Source organism: Gavialis gangeticus, unplaced genomic scaffold (genome assembly GCF_001723915.1).
Source record: "Gavialis gangeticus isolate Ggan-Ray unplaced genomic scaffold, GavGan_comp1, whole genome shotgun sequence".
In the NCBI taxonomy this organism is placed as follows: domain Eukaryota; kingdom Metazoa; phylum Chordata; order Crocodylia; family Gavialidae; genus Gavialis; species Gavialis gangeticus.
The window spans coordinates 32,896,220-32,901,705 of NW_017728997.1; the positions used below are offsets into that span (position 1 = coordinate 32,896,220).

Consider the following 5,486-nt stretch of genomic DNA (forward strand, 5'->3'; position numbering starts at 1 on the left):
CGCGCCCCCGTGGCGGCCCCGCGCCCGCCACTAGGGGCACGGCTCTAAGATGGCAGCGAACGGGGCTGCCCTCCCGGTAATGTCGGGCCGGGGGCAGCCCGCATCCGCAAAATGTCGCCGAGCCCGGGCGGGCGGGCTGGAGCAGAGCGGCCTGGGAGAGGCCTCGCTGCCGCGGCCAAAGTTTGTGCCGCCGTGGCCCCGCCTGCCCAGGTCGGGCGAGAAGCGGCAGGGCGCTCTTCGCGACGGCGGGGAGGGTTTAGCGGGCACCCCGATGGCCTCAATCTCCGCCGGGATTTTCTATTTATACCGAGCTGTCAGGCCGTGGCGGGGCTGCAGCAGCCCCAGCCCCTCCCCGGCCCGACCTGTCGGCGTGGATTAGGGCCGGGCACGGGGCTGGCAGCGCGGCCCGGGGAAAACTTCTCCCGGCCGAGAAAACTCGCCGCCTCGTTTCCCTCGTCCGCCTCTTCCCTCTCCTCGCTTCTCTCCATCTGCCTCTTCCCCATCACGTCTTCAGCAGCGACTTCCATCCACCTCCCTCCTTTCGCGCCGAGTTTCTGCGTCTTCCGTTTTCTTTCCTCCCCTCCCCGCTCCGTGTCTACTTGCCTGGAGCCCGGAGCATCCGCCCTGGGCCCTGGCTGCCTCCCGCACGTGGCTGCTCACTGCTGTGGAGGGCCTCCAGATGCTGAGGAGTTAGTTGCTCCTCTCTTCCACTTCTGTAGTTTCAACCTCAGAAATTGGATTCCCAGCACTAGGATAGACCCTCTGCCTCCATGATCTCCGTGCTTTGTTCCATTAATTTCTGTGACCTATACTTGTTTCCCAGAGGTCTCTTAACTGAGATACCAAGTTAACTAGTAACTCTACAGGTAACAATATACTTCCACTTCTGTATCTGCCTATGCAAATGAAGACCTACATTGTTTGCCAGCATTTAAACTGGCTTTACAATCCAGGGATTAAAAAGAGTTCAGTTAAATGAGTGTCTCCCTCAGAGGTCAGCAACAGGTTCCAGGTGGAGGCAGACTCCAGATTGAATTGAGGTGCGTGCCTTAAGGGAGGAGGGAGTGCAGAGGCTCTGATTCTACAATAAAATGCTCAAAATAACTGTGTCAGATATAAAGAATTAGAAAAGAAAACAAAACACCTCCTTCCCCTGGAAAAAAAAAAGTCAGCTTTCATGGAGGATGAAAGGTAGCATGACACTTATTAATCTACATAACTATCATAGTCTTGTCCTAACTATCTCCCCCTCTCTTTTGTAAAGCAGAGACTACTTAACAGATGTGTCTAAGCCATTTTACTTTAACATGTTTTTATTTTAAGGAAAAGGCTCAACTTGCTGGTATGTTTGCTACAGTCTCTTTGCCCCAGTACTGAAAAGGTGGCTCTGAGGGCCATAAAACATTTTACATTTAACAGACCACTTGGTAATCTCTTTCTATAGTGCTGATTTGAAAAGGAAGTAAAACAAAAAAGTGATATAATGTGCATACTTTTCTGTACTGTAAAAATAATTCTTTAACACAAATGTGTAATTCTAGGGGCTGTTTCCTTAAACTCCTAAGGAAAACGGGTGCAGAAGTTGAGCACATACTCACTAGTTGCAAGTGTTGTTGCCTGTTACTTCTGCTGCGTAGTAAATATTACCTGACCTTCAGAGCTGTGCAGTGCTTGGTAACTGGAGCTTAATATTATCAGGCTTTTGTACTGTCCTTTTGGCAGATTATACCACAATGCTGAAACTGGGCCAAAGGAGAACGTTGAGGATGGGTTGCATTTCTGTGAAAAAACTGTCTAAAAGATGAATTTGAGGTTAAGGGGTTTTTTGCTGTTCAGCAGAAGGGGGGAAACAACCATGTTAACTAATCTTTGGAGTTGTGTGTGGCCCAATGAGACTTTAGTTTTTACAGGGGAAAATGGTCTATTTTGTTTGCCAGGCCCACATTAGAAGTCATCCTGCATTCAGGAGGCAGCTGTAGTTCAGCCTACAGTGATAGTGGAAGTCCCACCCCTCGGTCCTGTTGTAACTGATGAGAAATTTTATAAGTCCGTGGGATTGATGTAGCTAGAAAATGATTGGCTAACAGGAATGACAGACACCGCGTGCTACTACTATTGACAAGTTAGTGTGAATAATCATTCTGTTCCTGTATGTATGTTTAAATGTTTTGTGCGAGAGCCTAAGGCTAGTAAGAAGTGAAACTGCACCCTTCTTGTGCAAGTTAATCAGATGTGACATGCATCTAGAATAAACTAGAAATCTGTCAAGCCTAGAAGCCCTTTTTTTTTACAGCAGTTGGATACTTAATCTGAAACACTCAGCCCTGATTTATTTAAAGTTAAAAGATGGTATGTCTACTTCTATACTAAGGGTAGCTTACTCTGTTTTCCTCTTATTCAGTATCTGGCCAGAATGATGGAGTTTGTTGGCTGGAGAGGAGGGGGGGGGGGAGCGGTGTTGGTTTTGAGCGGTAGATGCCTGTGCTTACATGATTATTCCAAGTCGGAGAGTGTGAGTGTATTCAGTGCAATAATACTAGCTTCTTTTTGCAGTGAGAAGAATATTTTTATTCCTAAATAAAAAGTCATTGCAGATTACCTAGTGGAAGAATTAAGTCTGAAATTCTGGCTATAGCATCATTTTAATTTTGTCTTCCCTTTGATTGAGATTTGCTAAACTTTTAATTTTGGAAAGTCTTTGTGTACCTCTTGGTTAAATTTTTAATACATGCTTTTCTTTAACCTTATATGAAATTGGATAATCAGCAGATTAAGGGTGTTGGATATTTTTGCATCGTAGTCACAGAGTTCTCAAGATTTCTCTCAGATATTTTTCTTAGACCCTCAACAAAAATGAAACCAAGTCATATTTATGAATATTTGGCTTTTTTGCTGAGATTATTTTCTGGAGACAGATTTTTTTTCTGAATTTGATTTAAGGCGCCAAAGAACTTGAAGGTACTCAACAGTAATCTTTCTTTTTTGTCCCTCTATCTCGATCAACATTCAGATTGCTGATTTAGATTTATATCATATTGGCTGTTTGAAACTAGCAAGAATTTCTGCATAACCCCAGTGGATAATCAGTTTTTACAGTAGACTCTTGTTAATTTGCCACTCCAAGAAACGTGTAAATAATGCTGGAATGTACAGAAATGACAATTTATCAATAGCTGATAATGGAGCTACAGGTGGGGATTTGGAAACATGATGAATTAAGCCCTAGCAGTGAGTTATCCCATAGGCGAATTGAACAGATTTTTCTGTACAGCAGCCTTCGATATGTGGGGGAGGGTGGGCCAGAATATCCTATCTATCTATCTATCTATCTATCTATCTATAAGATGACATATTTTTAAGATCATTTACTTTTTAGTAATGTCTTCAAGTAATCGTATGTTTTCTACTCTCAGAGAAGTTACTTTTTTGCCTTTTTGTTGTTTTCTTTATATAAGGTAGATCTGCTCTTCATATTTTCAATTTGGAGTTCTTGAGTATATTTTTCTCCTTCAAACCTTACCCAAATCCACTTCATATTCTCCCTCCCACATACTTTCTAGCAATGTTCCCAGTGGGCAAGAGCAAATGGAACTTGCATGTCTAATTTTATTTGCATATGTATAAAGCAGTAAAACCTTGTGAAGGAATGGATTTTTTTCTTCAGTGAGAGAGCTATTTCTGAGAAGAGTGGTACCCAGTTCTTAGAATTTTTACAAATATTACTGGAAACATTTATGACTTCGGACTTCTGTAACCCTACAAATGATCCATTTGCTTTTAATCTATTGTGCTAACTGGGGGAGAAAAGTCACTGCTTTCCAACAAAAGCAATTATAAAACATTTCTGTTTAGTGCAATTTATCTTGTAACCAACCAGTTTCTTTCAGGAAATATTAAATATTCTGCAGTTCCTGAGTTTTGTTTTGATCTGCTATTTATTGTCCCTTTGACAAAAATAGTGCAATTCCGGAAACAGAAATTTTTAATGCCAACTATGTTTGTTAAATATAAATGCTTGCAAAATGCTTGATCCTAGCATTATTAGTTCTTTGGCAGATTCTCATATTCTTTTCTGTATGTCGCATAGTAAATCTGAATTATTTTCTTCCTATACGGCATCATTGATGTGTCTGCACATGATGTGATTTAAGGCCAAAATGTTGGGGTTTTTTAACATTTAAAATTGCAGTTCCAAACTTCTGGTGTTGCCTTTTTCAGCTTATTTCTGTTAATCCAAGCATTTTACTTTGGAATAATAAGTATCTCTTAGTTATGAATTTATAAGAGTTCCAAAAGCAATAATTCAAGCAGTTATACTTATTTCTATTAGTCTCCTGTCCTTCTGGATTTCGGAGAAGTTGATGATTTTTGGTAATCCAAGAACAGTCACTTATATTTAAACACAGTGGTTTTGTAGTACAAAAGTGTGATACATGTACATAGGATTGTGCTAATACTTCATTTTGATTCTGCAGAATTTTTGAAGCGAGAACTGCCACTGACCTTCCTAAAATAAACCTTATCCCAACATTTAAAACATCCTTTTACTACTTTCATGCTGCATGCGTTTGTGATAACTGATACCTGCCCCAAAGATTTCAGTCTATCACACACACAAACAGAACTATAGTGAATATCACACCAAGTGGTGTTATAACTATTTGGTTATGTGTACAATTATTTTGGAATCGTTCCAAAGGTAATGCCTTATTTGGAGAAGGAAGGGACTGTATTTAGAAACTTATCATGCGTCTTAAATGCAGATTGTCAATGTTAATCCTGATCACAGGGTACAGTTAAAAGGCATTAGGTGTTTAATCAATAAATAAGCATAATTTCCCTCATACTAGATAAAAAATTAAGAATTTTTTACTTGTTCTAGTAAGCTTTAAATTGATTGTGTAAATGGGTTGCTGAGTAAAGTACTGACCGTAGAGCAACTCAAGCCTTGATTTTTTTTTTTTTTTAATTTTTATTTATTTATTTATTTATTTATTTATTTATTGAGTCTGTTCTTAATGGTAGTGCTGGAGTGATTTAGGCATGATGGTCCAGGAATTATGCAAGAGGCAAGGTTTGTTGTGGACGATATCTTTTATTGGAGCAACTAATGAGGTATGGATAGTCTAGAAAAGATTTTGAATGTTGGTGACCTGATGAAGAATGAATGTATAGCATTTGGAAGCTTAAGAATCTATCCCAACTATGCAGTTTGTCCAGTAAAAGTTACCATTCACAACAATCCTTGCTTCCATTATTGAAGTGTTTATGGAATGCTGTTCTGTTTATAGGTCCCATTAAAATCAACCAAAGATCAATATAATGTCTGTAAGACATACTCAGAAAAAGGAATAATATTCAGAGAAAAGGGCCATTTTAACAACTCCTTAAATTTACTATCAGAATAAAGCAACTTTCGTAGTAAGTAGTGGAGTAAATATTAGCTTAAACAGCCCTGAGTTGATTACACAGTTGTATAATACACA

General features: G+C 40.0%; 1 protein-coding gene across 3 annotated transcripts in view; it reads left to right on the plus strand.

Moving 5' to 3' along the window:
• FAM120A (family with sequence similarity 120A) overlaps nucleotides 1-5,486 on the plus strand; it is a 93,424-nt gene that overhangs the window by 578 nt on the left and 87,360 nt on the right. The gene's annotated exons all lie outside the window — the stretch shown is intronic.